The 17,369-nt window shown below is 48.7% G+C and overlaps 1 protein-coding gene across 4 annotated transcripts in view; it reads right to left on the bottom strand.

Moving 5' to 3' along the window:
* The window catches only part of PTP4A3 (protein tyrosine phosphatase 4A3), a 172,157-nt gene extending 156,308 nt beyond the window's left edge, over positions 1 to 15,849 (bottom strand). For 2 of the 4 annotated variants that reach the window (XM_045003770.1, XM_045003773.1), the window contains exons 1-2: positions 15,809 to 15,849; positions 7,046 to 7,159 (exon numbers count right to left, since the gene is read on the bottom strand). The gene's annotated coding sequence lies outside the window, so the exon portion shown is untranslated. Of the gene's footprint in view, positions 1 to 1,420; positions 1,490 to 7,045; positions 7,160 to 15,808 lie in introns of those variants that run through there. The other 2 variants (XM_045003772.1, XM_045003771.1) reach the window with 2 other exon arrangements.
* Positions 15,850 to 17,369: the final 1,520 nt, after the last annotated feature.

Here is a 17,369-nt window from a genome sequence, read left to right as displayed (position 1 = left end):
TGCCTGGTGTGAAATACTTCATTTTGTTTGTTTTAAACCTGCTGCCTATTAATATAATTGGATGACACCTCGTTTTTGTGTTATGAGAAGGAGTAAATGACATTTCCTTAGTCGCTTTCTCCACCCCATTCATGATTTTATAGACCCCTACCGTAACCTTCGTCATCTCTTTTCTAAGCTGAAGAGTCCAAGGGCAGTTCTACACTTAAAATGCTGCATTGGCGCAGCTGGGCCATTGTAGCACTTTAATGAGGCCGCTCTAAGTTGATGGCAGAGAGCGTCTCCCATCAGTTCAGTTAAAAAGCCGTCCCGCTGACATAGCGCTGTCTACACCAGCACAGGAGTCAGTATAACTATGGTCACTCAGAGGTGCGGATTATTCACATCCCTGAGCAACGTTGTTATACCGAAGTAATTCTGTACCTTAGCCCTGGTCTACACTACGAGTTTAGGTCAAATTTAGCAGCATTAGATTGATTTAACCCTGCACCCGTCCACACAACGAGGCCATTACTTTCGACTTAAAGGGCTGTTAAAATTGATTTTGGTACTCCTCCCCCGACGAGGGGATGAGCGCTTAAATCGACCTTGCCGGGTCGAATTTGGGGTAATGTGGTCACAATCTGACGGTATTGCTCTCTGGGAGCTATCCCAGAGTGCTCCATTGTGATCGCTCTGGAGAGCGCTCTCAACTCCGATGCACTGGCCAGGTAGACAGGAAACGGCCTGCAAACTTTTGAATCTCATTTCCTGTTTAGCCAGCGTGGCGATCTGCAGGTGAATGCAGCTCTCATCAGCAGAGGTGACTGTGATGGAGTCCCAGAATCGCAAAAGAGCTCCAGCATGGACAGAACGGGAGGTACGGGATCTGATCACTGTATGGGGAGACGAGTCCGTGCTATCAGAACTCAGTTCCAAAAGACAAAATGCCCAAACATTTGAAAAAAATCTCAAAGGGCAGGAAGGACAGAGGCTATAACAGGGACCCACAGCAGTACCACGTGAAACTTAAGGAGTGAGGCAAGCCTACCAAAAAACCAGAGAGGCAAATGGCCGCTCCGGGTCAGAGCCCCAGACATGCTGCTTCTATGATGAGCTGCATGCCATTCTAGGGGATGCCCCTACAACTACCACACCCCTGTGCTTTGACTCCGTCAACAGAGTAGCACACAACAGGGATGTGGGTTTGGGGGATGAGGAAGATGAGGAGGAGGAGGTTGAAGATAGCTCACAGCAAGGAAGCGGAGAAACCGTTTTCCCTGACAGCCAGGAACTGTTTCTCACCCCAGACCTGGAATCCACCTGCACATTTCCCAGAGTCACTACCCTTGATATCAGCAGCTCTTTGATTGTGTTGGCTAATTGGATCACAGCAGCCCCCACAGTAGATTTGCCCACTCCAAATTGATACCCGACTTACCGGTAGCTGTCTGGCACTGCAAGCTTCCACGGGGCTATCGCCACTCGTTTCTCAACTGTGAGGGCTGCTCTCATCTTGGTATTCTTGTGCTTCAGGGCAGGGGAAAGCAAGTCAGAAAGTTCCATGAAAGTGCCCTTACACAAGCGAAAGTTTCGCAGACACTGGGAATTGTCCCAGACATGCAACACTACGAGGTCTCACCAGTCTGTGCTTGTTTCCTGGGCCCAAAATCAGCGTTCCACGGCATGAACCTGCCTCATTAACATCATGATGTCCACACTGCCGGGGCTTTGAGAGAAGTCTGTGTCCATGTCCTCATCACTGCACTGCCATCGCCTAATCGCCTGCTTTTGCAGGTTCTGGTTCTGCATATACTGCAGGATAATGCGCATGGTGTTTACAGTGCTCATAATTGCGGTGGTGTCTGAGCGGGCTCCATGCTTGCCGTGCTATGGCGTCTGCCCTGAAAAAAGGCGCAAACGATTGTCTGCTGTTGCTCTGACGGAGGGAGGGGCAAGCGACGACATGGCTTACAGGGTTGTCACACAGAATGGCCCCCTCAAGGATTGAACTCACAACCCTGGGTTTAGCAGACCAATGCTCAAACCACTGAGCTATCCCTCCCCCACTATTCACAGAGGGAGGGAGGGAGGGGGGAGCAAATGAATACAAAACAAATCTGGTCTCTTTATTACTTTGATCCACTCCATCTCTCTGATACATCTTAGGCTGGCAGCAGACGGTGCAGTACGACTTCTAGCCACAGTTGTCTCCTGGCTGCTTGCCAGAAGACAGTGCAGTATGACTGCTGGCCATCGTCGTCTCCCATTTATGTCCAGGCGCTTCCGGCCAACCTCACCGAGGCCAGCCAGGAGCACACACATCTGCCCAGGCACCCCTGACCAACTTCACTGAGGTCGGCTAAAAGAGCACCCAGGAGATGACGACGATGGCTACCAATCATAATGCACCGCCTGCTGCCAAAAGGCAATGAGCTGCTGCTGTGTAGCAATGCAGTCCCATGTCTGCCAGCACCCAGGAGACATACAGTGATGGTGAGCTGAGCGGGCTCCATGCTTGCTGTGGTATGTTGTCTGCACGGGTAACCCAGGAAAAAAGGCGAGAAAGGATTTATTGCCGTTGCAGGCGGGGAGGGCTGACATTTACCTAGAACAGCCAGCGACAATGTTTTTGCCCCTTCAGGCATTGGGAGCTCAACCCAGAATTCCAATGGGCAGCAGAGACTACGGGATAGCTACCCACAATGCAACACTCCAGAAGTCGACACTAGCCTCGGTACTGTGGATGCACTTCGCCGAGTTAATGATCTTAAGTGGGGACACACACAATCGACTGTATAAAATCGATTTCTAATAAATCGACTTCTATAAATTCGACCTAATTTCGTAGTGTAGACATATCCATAGACAAAGGTCCAGTCTTTTTAACCACTCCTCATATGGAAGCGGTTCCTACCCCTAATCATTTGTGTTGCTCTTCTCTGTACCTATTCCAATTCCAAGGTATCTTTTTTGACATGGGGTGACCAGATCTACACGCAGTATTCAAGGTGTGTGCTTGCCATGAATTTATAGAGAGACATTGTGCTATTTTCTGTCTTATCTATCCCTTTCCTAGTGGCTCTTAACATTCTATTCAGGGGTTTTTTTGACTGCCGCTGCACATGGAGAGGATGTTTTCAGAGAACTATCCATAGTGCTCCAAGATCTCTTTCTTGAATGGTAACAGCTAATTTAACCCAACTTAGTGAGATCCCTTTGTAATTCTTTGCAATTTTTAGGATTTAACTATTCAGAGTAATTTTGTGACATCTGCAAACTTTGCCTCTTAACTGTTTACCCCTTTTTCCAGATCACCTATGGATATGCTGAACCCCACAGGTCCCAATACAGATCCTTAGGGGACCCAACTATTTATCACTTTCCATTGTGAAAACTGCTCATTTATTCCTACCCTTTATTTCCTATCTTTTAAGCAGTAACTGATCCATGAAAGGACCTCAGACTGATAGACTTTAAGGCCAGAAGGGACCATTGTGACCTCCTGCACACCGCAGGCCACAGAAACTCACCCACCTCCTTGTGTAATAAACCCCAATCTCTGGCTGAGTTACTGATGTCCTCAAATCATGATTTAAAGACTTCAAATTACAGAGACGCCACCATTTATTCTGGTTTAAATCTGCAAGTGGCCCATGCCCCATGCTGCAGAGAAAAGTGAAAACCCGCCAAGGTCTCTGCCAATCTGACCCGGGGGAGATTCCTTCACAACCCCAAATATGGCAATCAGCTGAACCCTGAACATGCCAGCAAGACCTGCCAGCCAGACACCTGTGAAAGAATTCTCTGTAGTAACTCAGAGCCCTCCCCATCTAGTGCATCATGTCTGGCCATTCCGAATTTTTGCTACTAGCAGTTGCAGACCGGTTACATGCCACTGTAGGCAATCTCGTCATACCACGCCCTCCATAAACTTACCAAGCTCAGTTTTGAAGCCAGTTAGGTTTTTGGCCCCACTACTCCACTCTGAAAGATGTTCTGGAACTTCACTCCTCTGATGGTAAAAAACCTTTGTCTAATTTCAAGCCTAAACTTATTGATGGCCAGTTTACAGCCATTTGTTCTTATGTCCACATTGGCACTTTACTTAAATACCTCCTCCCCCTCCCTGGTACTTATCCCTGTGATGTACTTATAGAGAGCAATCATATCTCCCCTCGACCTTCTTTTGGTTAGGCTAAACAAGCCAAGCTCATTTAGTCTCCTCTCGTAAGGTATGTTTTCCATTCCTCTGATCATCCTAGTAGCCCTTCTTTGCACCTGTTCCAGTTTGAATTCATTTTTCTTAAACATGGGAGACCAGAACTGCATACATTGTTCCAGATAAGGTCTCACCAGTGCCTTGTATAATGGCAATAACACTTCCCTATCTCTACAGGAAATACCTCGCCTGATGCATCCTGGGAGTGTATAAGCCTTTTTCATGGCCTCATTACATTGGCAGCTCATAATCATCTTGTAATTCATCAACAAACCCAAGTTTTTCTCCTCCTCTGTCGCTTCCAACTGATACATCCCCAGCTTATGGCAAAAAAATGTGTTGATAGTCTCTAAGTGCATGACCTTGCAATTTGCACTACTAAATTTCATCTCATTTCTATTACTCCAGTTTTCAAGGTCCTCCATATCTCCTTGCATGATATTCCAGTCCTCCTTCATATTGGTAATACCTCCCAACTTTGTGTCATCTGCAAATTTTATTAGCAGTCTCCTACTTTTTATGCCCTCTTTGTTGTGAGATCTTCTCAAAGGCTTTCTGGAAGTCCAAGTACATTATATCCATTGTTGACACCTTCAGTGAATTCTAATAGATTGGTGAGGCACGATTTCTCTTGGCAAAAGCTGTGTTGACTCTTCCCCAATATACTGCGTTCATCTATGTGTCTGGTAATTCTGTTCTTTACTATAGTTTCAGCCAATTTGCCTGATGCTAAAGTTAGGTTTACCAGCCTGTAATTGCCATGATCACCTCTGGAGCCTTTTTTTTTTTAAATCTACATTACATTAGCTATCCTCCTGTCATCTGGTACAGAGACTGATTTAAGTGACAGGTTACATACTACAGTTAGTAGTTCTGTAAATTCATATCTGAGTTCCTTCAGAACTCTTGGGAGACTACTATACGGTCCTGGTGACTTATTACAGTTTAATAATTTATCAATTTCTTTCAAAACCTCCTCTTACTGACACCTCACTCGGGGACAATTCTTCAGATTTGTCACATAAGAATGGCTCCGGTGTGGGAATCTCCCTCACACTCTCTGTAATGAAGACTGAGGCAAAGAATTCATTTAGATTCTCCACAATGGCCTTGTCTTTCTTGAACGTTCCTTTAGCACCTCAATCGTCCAGTGGCCCTACTCACTGTTTGTCAGGCTTCCTGCTTCTGATGTACTTAATTTTTTTGCCATTGTTTTTTGTGTCTTTTGCTAGCTGCTTTTCAGATTCTTTTTTTCACATGCCTTATTACACTTGACTTGCCAGAGTTTATGTTCCTTTCTATTCTTCTCAGGAAGATCTGACTTCCAATTTTTAAAACATGCCTTTTTGCCTCTAATTGCCTCTTTTACTCCGCTGTTTAGCCATGGTGGCATTTTCTTTTTTAAATCCTCATTTAGTCTAGCCTCTATTATAGTGTTTTTAAATAATCTCCATGCAGTCTGCAGGCATTTCACTGTTGATTGTTCCTTTTAATTTCTGTTTAGCCTCCTCATTTTTCTGACCAAGGGCCTATTGTTCCAGCCCTACTCAGCACTTCATCTTCCTTGTCCCAGCAGTTCCAGGGGAATAACAGCTTTAGACTCTGCCAGACTCTAGAATTGAGTGTAGCAGGGTTCCGTGTTCCAGTGTGGGGCAGAAGATGAGCATGTTCAGAGGGCAAGGAAGGACAATGTGCTCTGACACTACTCAGATCATTGAGCTAGTTAAGGTCACCACTGTGTTTCCGAGGACAGTAAGAGCTCACTGGCCCTCTCCCCCTGAGGTCTGCAAACTGCTGCTCTTGCAGCTGTTTTTAGGGAAAGAGTTAAGAAGGAGAATTCAACAAGGGGAGCAGAACAGAGCATAGAGGAAGCAGCAGCAAGAGGAAGGAGAAGGAAAAAAACAGATGCCACCTACTTTGTCCCCCACAGAGCTGGCTGGGAAAGAAAGTGACAAAAGAAAGCATAGGGCTTGTCTACAGGAACCACAGACTGGGGTGTGAATTTACCCTACACTAGCTTGCTGTGGTGTAACTGCACATACCCTGCTAGTGCATGTTAACAGTTCATTAATGCACTGTGAGCTAGTCCCCTTTCAAAAAGAGGATCAGAGCAAAGCATTCTAACAAGCTGTTAATGCATGTCAGCAAGGTGCACAGTGACAATTATACAGCAGCAGGCTAGCCCAGGGTTGCTGTGGTCTAATTGTTGGTGTAGGCAAGCCCTTAAAAAGAGAGGGTGCATTCTAGTGAAGAGAAAGTTTGCAGTTTTCACACAAGTTAGCAAGTCCAAGGTAAACCCTAGGGTCTTCATAGTCTAACTCGAGCTGGTAATGACAAAATTGCCTTGTTTTCACTCAGATTTGACTTAAGAACACACAACCTTAAAGTGTTAGAACATGGTGAAACACGAGGAATCTGACTTAAAGCCCAATTTTTAACCACGGTTCCCCTGCCCTCAATTTTTTTTTTAAACATTTAACTTATAATGAGCTCTGTAGTCAAACCTCATTGCTGCTATTATTGATTACTTTTTTGCTGGAAGCAACCTAGCAATTTTTAACTACTAGGACATACAACAATAAAAAAGAACTTTTTGCTTATGCTGCATAAGAATTATTTAAAAATCAATGAGTGTTTCTTGGGAGCTGTTACATTACCTAATTAACAGCCATGTGCCAGTGACATTTTTAAACGTTGTGGAAGTAACAAAATATGACTACGTAATTAAATTGAATTTATTGTGTTTGCTGGGGTGCAGCGGAGAGAACCTCCTTTAGCAGCCCTTGCTCAGTATGGGCTCAATTATCTTCTAAGTGGATGGCTGATTAATCAGAGGGCTGTTACCTTTTCTCAAAGCATCAGCTGGTTCCTAGATCTGCATTTACTCATGCTTCCTCTCAGATGTAATTAATTCTGTAGCAAAAGGTAACATGGGGCATCACCAATAGGTGGCATTGCCTAGAATAAAAAGAAGAAATATGCACATGTAACTGAGAACAGTTGCCAGGATCTGTGTATACACTGCCCTAAAACGTGACTGGTTAGATGGTAATTTATTTATTTATTTTTGCATTGTCTTCAGGAGAGTAACATAGCTCACAGAAACGAGAGTAAGACGTCTCCTGTTGCATGACTTGTATTTAAATATATAACCGTAACTCTGTGTGCAGATAGGTATTCTACTCTTGGGACCCAAACCACCTCCCACTGAAGTAAATGGAGGCCTTTCCTTTGACTTCACTTAGCACTGAATCTGACCCCAATGTCCCTCTTTTGTTTGAGGGTACATCTTAACAGAGTTCACTTGAGTTATCTACATTTAAATGTAATCCTCTCACATTAGGCTAACCTGAGTGAGAGCAGCCACATTGTGAAAAAGCTTTCAAGTTGCTATGTCCACACTTCTCTGCGCTCACTCATGCGTGGCACTAAGATTTCTGGGGGCATACACCAGGGTTCTTGTAATGCAGTAAGCTGAACTGCTCTAGGAATTCTCTCTCCCCCAGTGAATTGTGGGAGAACTTTGTCCTTTCTGGGCACACAGGAGGAATTATGGGAAGGCACTGGAGGACCAGCAGCACATGAGTTGAGCTGGCCTGCATCCACCACAGTAGTAACATCAGCAGCTGGTTGTGCTTCCTCTAGCACAGGGGTTGGCAACCTACTGCACATGTGCCAAAGGTGACACGCGAGCTGATTTTGCCTGGCACGTGGTTGCCAGCCGATGTCCCGGCTGCCGGCCCCACTCAGCATCCAGGACCCCAGACCAGCGGCAGGCATGCCCCTCGGCTCCCCCTTCACCACGCTCGGGTTCTGAGGCTCCCAGGAGTGAGAGCCGCCATGGCGTGGGGCCTTGAGCCTGCTGCGGGAGGGGCGGCAGCTCACACTCCCGGGAGCTGCAGAGCCCGAGCGTGGCGAGGGGGGAGCCAGGGGTCACACAGGGACCGCCGGCCACATGCACCCGCTGCGGTAGCCCGCCGGGGGGCACCGGGCCGCAGCCCAGGCAGGGGTGCCCTCCAGCTGCCCCCTCACCGCACTCGGGTTCTGCGGCTCCTGGAAGTGTGAACTGCTGCTGCCGCTGCTGCCCCTCCCACAGCCCGCACTCACTGCCTCAGCACTCCACATGGAGCCAGCGTCTGACCGGCATGGGCATGGTAAGGGAAGTCCCGGAGGGCAGTCAGGGAGCAGGGGGAGGGTTGGATGGGTAGGGAGTTCTGGGGGTCCTGTCAGGGGGCAGGGAGTGGTTGGATGGGGCGTGGGAGTCCCGGGGATCTGTCTGGGGGCGGGGGTGTGGATAAGGGTTGGGGCAGTCAGGGAAAAGGTAGGGGTTAGGGTCCTGGGGGGCAATTAGGGTGGGGGGGTCTCAGGAGGGGACAGTCAAGGGACAAGGAGCAGGGAGGCTTAGGTAGGGGGCGGGAGAGTTAAGGGCAGGGGTCCCAGGAGGAGGCAGTCAGGGGACAAGGAGCGGGTTGCGGGGGGTTGGGGTTCTGATCGGGGCAATCGGGGTGGGAAGTGGGAGGGAGTGGACGGGGGCGGAGCTAGGGCAGGGCTCTCCCCTCTTTCTGATTGTTGAAATATGGTAACCCTAGGCGAGGGGGGAGCCAGGGGGCGCATGGGGGCTACATGCACTACAGCCTGCAGGAGCCCCCTAGGGGGCACCGGGCCGCATCCTGGGCAGGAGGGGCAGGGGGATTACGGCTGCTCCCCGCTAGCGGTACCGCCGCCTTTGCAGGTCTGCTGCCCCCCCTGCACCGCACCAGCTCCTCCATGGCTGGGGCTCGCTGCTACCGCAAGCGGGACGCTCTGGCTCTCTGGTGCCTCCGGAAGGCGGCTCCTCCCTGCCGAGCTGCTGCAGCGGCCCAAGCCCGGCAAAGCCAGTGAGTGGACTTGGGGCAGGGGCCACTGGGGTAGGGTGGGGAGGGCTCGCGGGGGGAAGTGGGGGTCTCTGCGGAATTTTCACCTAGGGTGCAAAATATCCTTGCACCGGCCCTGCCCCAGGTTAAGAACCACTGCACTAAACTGATAGGATCTGCATTTTAATTTAATTTTAAATGAAGCTTCTTAAACATTTTAAAAAACTTATTTATTTTACATACAACAATAGTTTATAGACTTGTAGAGAGAGACCCTCTAAAAACGTTAAAATGTATTACCGGCACGCGAAACCTTAAATTACAGTGAATAAATGAAGACTCGACACACCACTTCTGAAAGGTTGCCAACCCCTGCTCTAGCATTACCCTTTACCCCGGACTTGCCAGCCAACTCAAGTTAAATGAACGGACTTGAGAGTCAGGGCAGTGGTCCCCAAACTGTGAGGTGCGCCCCCCTAGGGGGACACAGAGGAACGTTGGTGTGGGGGGGCGGCGTGGCAGGGCCTGTGGTATGTTGGACAGGGAGGGAGTGCCACCCAGCCCCACTCTGCACCCTGCTCTGGCTCCAAGCCCTGCTCTGCCCCCCAGACACAGCTCCACACCACCCTCTGCCCAGCTCTGCCCTCATTCCCTCTTCAGCCCCACCCCCTCATCCCCCCATCCCCAGTTCCACCTTCAGCCCCAGCTCTGCTGTGGAGGATGCCTAGGCTGTGCGGTAATGGAGGAGGGGCATGGACCGATTCCGTTACTGGTGGGGAGGACACGAAAAATTTGGGCACCAGTGAGTTAGGGGCTGTGCTCAAATTATAACTTAAGTTCCTCAACTTTTGGAACCCGGGGCACAACAGGTGCCCCCAGCTGGGGCACCCCTAGCCCTGCCCCTCCCACACATACCCTAGATTTCACAGGGGAGATCTGATTTCACAGTCCATGATACATTTTTCATGGCTGTGAATTTGGTAGGGCCCTACTTATACTTAGGGCTTGTCTACACTGGCAATTTACAGCACTGCAACTGTATCGCTCAGGGGTGTGAAAAGACACCGCCTCTCCCCCCCCCGGAGACAGCAAGTTTCAGCGCTATAAAGCGCCAGTGTAGACAGTGCACCAGCACTGGGAGCTATGCCCCTCGTGGAGGTGGGTTTTTTTTAAGAGAGCTGGGAGAGCTCTCTCCCGGTGCTGCTCCGCGACCACAAGAGGCGGCGCTTTAGCATTACCAGTGTCGACTAGCCGTTAGGTTATAGCAGCAAAGAATCCTGTGGCACCTTATAGACTAACAGAAGTTTTGCAGCATGAGCTTTCGTGGGTGAATACCCACTTCTTCGGATGCAAGCAGTGGAAATTTCCAGGTGTCCCTGGAAATTTCCACTGCTTGCATCCGAAGAAGTGGGTATTCACCCACGAAAGCTCATGCTGCAAAACTTCTGTTAGTCTATAAGGTGCCACAGGATTCTTTGCTGCTTCTACAGAACCAGACTAACACGGCTACCCCTCTGATACTTGACGTTAGTTTATAATCTCTTTGGGGAAGGGACAGTCTTTTTGTTCTACATTTGTTCAGTGCCTAGCTCAGTGGGGTCCCAGACTCTAGGGTAATACAAATAATAATAGTGAAGACAACCCCTGTGAGAAAGAGAATCCACTCACGTATGCTAGCATTTAAATAGTAACAACAAGGTTTTGAAGATCACACCTCACAAACATGAACAGGGTGGCAGTGGGACAAGTTCACAGCTTTGCTGCTGATCTGATTTAGCTGGAGACTTTTTATTTTTTTGCTTTGCAAGACTGGGTTAACAGAACAGCAGCAGCACACCTGGGAAAGCAGTGGAGGAGGGCAGCAGCAACAGAACAAAGCAAACTTCAGTTCCTGTCTACACAAAGTTGGACTGGTTTAACTAAAAGTATTTTTTTAAGTCACACACATACATCCAGCTCCATTCTGTGTGGATTTTGGTAAGGGACCCCTTTAAACTAAGTCAAATATAAACAAGGTTTAAATTCAAGAACGTCCACACAGAGGTTGCACCAGTTTAACTAACTCACTTTAAAATGGTGCGGCTTTGTACAAGGATCAACACTTGCATCGTTGGGATGACTGTACTGTGTGCATTCTAGTGAAGCATTTACACTCTCCCTCCTGCAAGCTACCCTAGGAGCAGCAGCAGTCACCCTCAGGGATCCTGCATCCTGGGAAGCAAAGGAGGGAGACCTTCATTGGGAATTGTTCAAAGATGCCAGGTGCCCATGCCCACAAGTGATTTTTCAATCATACTCTTTATGAGTGTTTAAATTTCCCCCTCCAATGCTACCAAGGGAGGTGCTACTCTGGAGGTTTTTTTGATCATCTGTTTCAGTTACTGATGAGTAAAGGGTCTTGAAACGCTGTGTTTCACCCACACACTGTTGCCAGTAGAATACCTAAAGGGACTTTCCCTTTAACTTTCAAAATAAAACAAACAAAAAAATAGACCTCTCTCCTCTGTGCTGAGACCAAGAATGTGAAATTTCAGTTGGTCCCAACTGAGAATTTCACAAAATAATAAGCATGTGAAAACAAATAAAGTTTTAACTTTGCAGGCACAGAGTAAAGATAGGGAAAGACACCTATGTTTGAAGCCAAGTGATTAAGCACCTATTAGCCTGCAGTTGTGCTCCAGAATTTAAAATTTAATTTCTAATGACATTTCTAATCCTTATGGTTGAGAAGCAAACCTTCCAAACTTGAACTGAATTTAGCTTGATGCAGCCCTGCCTTCCTGAATTCCCAGCAGACTGCCTCAAACAGTAGCTCAGAAGAGAGTGAATTAACACATTTTCCTCTCCATTTGGTTAACTCTGGAACATAATGACAATTTTGATGTACTGCTGGGTGCTGCCAAGAATGCTAAAGTGGAGAACAGGCAAATACACCTGTATTAAGCATTTGTGAAACACAGGATAGAGTCCCAAATCAGTAAAATCTCCCAGTTCTGAATTTAATTCCAACCGTTGTAGAATATAGCACAAACACGACACAAATCAGGGTGCCTTTAAATCCAGTCTGGTGAAAAGTAAGGGATCTTATGAAATGAGTTGGTTATATACACAAGGTATCAACTTCCATTGACTTGTGGTTTGTTTCTTTCCATGGCCACCAGTAACTGCACATGCATCCGTATAGGGCTATGCTAGCCACTACACTAGGGCTTCTGCTGGCACAGCTATGTCAGTCAGGCTATGGCTACACTTGCACTTCAAAGCGCTGCCGCGGCAGCGCTTTGAAGCGCTAAGTGTAGTCAAAGCGCCAGCGCTGGGAGAGAGCTCTCCCGCTGTCCGTACTCCACCTCCCTGTGGGGAATAACGTACAGCGCTGGGAGCCGCGCTCCCAGCGCTGGGGCTTTGACCACACTGGCGCTTTGCAGCGCCGCCATTTGCAGCGCTGGAGAGGGTGTGTTTTCACACCCTGCTGCAGCGCTGCAAATTTGCAAGTGTAGCCATGCCCTCAGGGATCACTGCTCTTCAAGCTCACACCCCTGACCGTCACCAGCTGTGCTGGCAGACATCTGTAGCATGGACAGAGCCTAAGGCTTGTATTCTTGCTGAACAAGTTTACCAAGAAGGATGCACATAAAAAAATCCATTCATTCGGCTTAAATCTCAGTTCCTCTGAGTGGGCAGATAAAGTTATAATTGAATTAGTTAGAAGCTGGCAGTAACATAAAACCCAAGATTTAGACTAATTGCTGGGATTAGTAATTCTGATTGTACAAGATGTACATCACACACATTTTGGAATAAGACACCAGCATCCAGAGCTAGCGTCTCAAAAGGGTCTGTCCGGCTGAACATTGATATTTTTTAATCTAAGTCCCAAAATGACGGTTACATGAAGAAGGGGTTGTTTTTTATTAACGATATCACACTAATGCCTAGTCCAGGGGTGGCCAACCTGTGGCTCCGGAGCCACGTGCGGCTCTTCAGAAGTTAATATGCGGCTCTTTGTATAGGCACCGACTCCGGGGCTGGAGCTACAGACGCCAACTTTCCAATGTGCCGGGGGTGCTCACTGCTCAACCCCTGGCTCTGCTACAGGCCCTGCCCCCACTCCATCCCTTCCTGCCCCCTCCCTCTGAGCCTGCCATGTCCTCGCTCCCCCGCCCTCCAGCCTCCTGCACACCACAAAACAGCTGATCAGGAGGTGCGGGGAGGGAGGGGAAGGTGCTGATCGGGGCTGCTGGTGGGTGGGAGACACTGGGAAGAGGGGAGCTGCTGACATATTACTGTGGCTCTTTGGCAATGTACATCAGTAAATTCTGGCTTCTTCTCAGGCTCAGGTTGGCCACCCCTGGCCTAGAAGGCTTACATGAGATCACTGCCCCATGAGCCCTATTGTGCAAGACACTACACATGTGGTTGCACATTCCTCGAGACACAGTCACTGCCCCCAAAGAACTGAGAACAGAACTCAGGACTCCTGATTTCAGCCCAGAACCCACCCACTAGACCATAGACCTCTGCCATTTTCCAGGTTCAGATCCAGATCATCCAATACAAATAGTCTGCAATAATTTGAGTTAAATACACAGCCTGAGAGGGAAACTGAAAGCTTGTCTACACATACAGTGAAGCAGCCATGCCACTGTAGCGCTTTAGTGAAGACGCTACTACACCGACAGGAAAGCTTCTCCCACTGGTGTAGTTAATGCACCTCTGCGAGAGGCAGTAGCTATGTCGACGGCAGAAGCTCTCCTGGATTTTTCCCACCCCTCAGCGATGTAGTTATACCAATGTAAGTTTGAAGTGCATACCTGGCTAAAGAAATATTATGAGTCTAACCATTTAAACACACATTTTCATAACTGTAATTGGGTGGCAACTGCGAGATGCTGGGGACTTTCGCCAACCTAGTTTTTATTTACTTAAAGCTGAAACGAATGTCAAGGAAAAAACAATGCCAGTTCTGTGTGGCCACTATCACTTTTGCCATGCAGCACCTATTACTTCTGCTGCTTCAGATCTCAGAGTCCTCGTGCTCATTGCAACAATGTATACCACCACATATACACTCATAAGAACATGAGAACAGACATATTAGGTCAGACCATCTAGCCCAGTATCCTGTCTTCCAACAGTGGCCAACATCAGATGTTTCAAAGGGAATGAACAATCAGGGCAATTACTGAGTGATCCCTCCGCTGTCGTCCAGTCCCACCATCTGGCAATTAGAGGCTTAGGGACAATCAAGAGCATGGAATTGCATCCCTGACCATCTTGGCTAATAGCCATTCATGGGCCTTTCATCCCTGAATTTATCTTATTCTTTATTTTAAACTCAGTTATACTTTTAGCCTTCACAACATCCCCTAGCAACAACTTCTACAGGTTGACTGTGCGTTGTATGAAGAATTACTTCCTTTTGTTTTAAACCTGCTGCCTATTAATTTCGTCAGGGGATCGCTGGTTCTTGTGTTACATGAACAGGTAAATAACATTCCTTAGTCACTTTCTCCAGACCATTCATGATTTTACAGACCTCAATATCCCCCTAGTCGTCTCTTTTAAGAAACATGGTCCCAGCCTTTTTAGTCTCTCCTCATATAGAAGCTGTTCCATACCCCTAATAATTTTTGTTGCCCTTCTCTGTACGTTTTCCAATTCTTTTTTGAGATGGAGCGACCAGAATTGCAGAGTGTTCAAGGTGTGGGCATACTATGGATTTATATAGTGGCATGATGATATTTTCTGTCTTTTTATCTCTTTCCTAATGTTCTGTTAGCTTTTTTTTGCCTACCACTATGCATTGAGTAGATGTGTTTTGAGAACTATCTATGACGACTTCAAGATCTTTTTCTTGAGTGGTAACAGCTAATTTAGACCCCATAATTTTGTATGTATAGTTGAGATGATGTTTTCCAATGTGCATTAATTTGCACTTATCAGCACTGAATTTCATCTGCCATTTTGTTGCCCAGTTTTGCGAGATCCTTTTGTAAATCTTTGCAGTCAGCTTTGGACTTAGCTATCTTGAGTAATTTCATATTGTCTGCAAACGTTGCCACCTCTCTGTTTACTCCTTTTTCAAGATCATCTATGAATACGCTGAAGAGCAGTAGTCCCAGTACAGATCCCTGGGGTGCGCTGCTATTTACCTCTCCCCAGTCTGAACACTGACCATTTATTTCTATGCTTTGTTTGTTGAAAGTGTCACTAGGCATCATAGTTTGTATGGCTGTACCCTCACTGACTTTCTCCAAGTGCAAAAATGTTCAGCGCGACGATGCTCTTCTCCCAACCAAATATTGGGACATCCTACCCAGGGGACTTAACCCCCTCAGCACCCTCCTCCAGACTGCAAGGCACAATCTCTACCACCTAAGGATGCACTGAGAAGAGGGAGCATTCAGCCAGCTCCAGGACATCGTGTCCAGGGGGCACCCCCACCTGCAGGAGATGCACCCAGCTACAGAGTCCCCTAGGCACGGGAGTGCGGGCTCCCCAGCTCCAGCGCATCCTGTGCGTGGGGCACGTGCCACCCTCCAGGGCAGCCCGGAGGCGGGGAGTGCGTGGGAGGGGGCGGGCTCATCCCCAGCGCCCCCCACCCTGGGCCCCAGCCACCCGCACGCACCCCCCCTCCTCCTCCCAATTCCCAGCGTGCCCCACACAGGGGGGGGCCTCCCGAGCCGCGGGAGCTCACGGTCCCACACGCCCCGCACCGCCCCCGGGCTGCCCCCGCCGCGCCCCGCACACTCACCTGCCTCCCGCGCACCGACCCCGCCCCCCGCAAGGGCGCAGCAGCTCGCGCCGGCTCTGGGCTCCCCCGCGCACGAGACACCACCCCGCCCCTGCTCCGTCGCGCGCCCCTCGGCTGGCTCGCTCGCTCGCACGCAGGCACGCTCGTCGCCCCGCCCCCTTCCCTGGCGTTCGGAGGCGCTTGGTCAAGCGCTTCCCCCCCACACACACACCCCGCGTTACAAATGGTGTCACGTGGGTGCCGGCGGAGCCAATGGGAGATGCCCGAAGGGCTGTGACGCTCTAACGGGGCTGAGGGGGTGAAGGAGGTGGGAGGTGACTGGAGAAGTTAGAAGGGACAAGGGGAGGGGTCACGGGGGGGAGGGACTGGGGGAGGGGTAAAAGATAGGAGGGGAAGGGGAGGGGCCAGGGGAAAGGGGGAGGGGCAAGAGGGGGAGGGGAGGAGAAGAGCTGTTGGGGGTAAGAGGAGATGGGGGGAGGCAAGAGGGGAAGGAAGGGGGAGGGGGAGGGGGAGGGGAGGAGATGAGGAGCAGAGAGGGGGGGTAAGAGCAGAGGAGGGGGGCAAAGAAGGAGTGGGGGGTGGGCTAGTATAACTGCAAGGTGGCCTCAACTTCCAATGGCTAGTTCTGCTGTTGCTAGGGTGACCAGATGTCCTGACTGTATAGGGACAGTCCTAATATTTGGGGCTTTTTCTTATATTGGCATCTGTTAACCGCCACCCCCGTCCCAATTTTTCACATCTGCTATCTGGTCACTCTAGCTGTTGCCGACAGTCACGATTTTTACACAAGTGTTGCCTATGCCCCCCTCCCCCCGTCCCGAGTTCAAGGAGCATTTCCTTTAGCTGTTAGCACTATAGGGCTGGTGATACAGACAATGAGTAGTCTTGATTCTCTGCACTATAGGACAATGGTGAACCCACGTCCTAACCTGCTAATTCAATGACTCTGGAGGAAGAAGCTAGTGAAAGCGTGAGAAATCCCAGATGGGGTTAAATGGCACAACACGCTGGAAAATGAAATGTAACTTGTACAGCGTAACGTCACACAAGTATTTCCCAAAATAGGCAGATATCTCTACAAATACACCAAGAACTTGGAACTTGCAGGATCCATTGAGGAAGATGGCTCAGGAGTCTCAACCAAGTTACTTGCCCAATGTGAAACAGCGGTTAAAAAAGCAACCACCATACTAAGGATCATTGAGCAAAGGTGCAGAAAAATAATATTGAAAGGAACTAAGTAATGTGTATGTGCACCACTACCCTCTACTGGAGGGGATCTCGACTGTCCAACTGTGTGTCATGGGCTCTACACAAAAAGCACCTGAAGGTTACTCTCACTTAGCTCAAGTGGAAAAGGCCTCATCCAAAGCCCACTGACTTCAGAAAGATTTGAGTTCTAGCCCTGTTAGCAGGTTCCATGCTGGCAGCCCATTGACAACCGTGAAGTCCTTGATAGTTGAGGATTTGTACACTGTTATAATGACCTGACATCAAACAATGATCTATCTTTCCTCTGGAGTACAGTGGTCAAGTCACTTTAAACTGAGCTGAAAGGTTC

This window comes from Mauremys mutica, chromosome 2, assembly GCF_020497125.1.
Source record: "Mauremys mutica isolate MM-2020 ecotype Southern chromosome 2, ASM2049712v1, whole genome shotgun sequence".
Classification (NCBI taxonomy): Eukaryota; Metazoa; Chordata; order Testudines; family Geoemydidae; genus Mauremys; species Mauremys mutica.
This window is presented reverse-complemented; position numbering and strand designations above follow the sequence as displayed.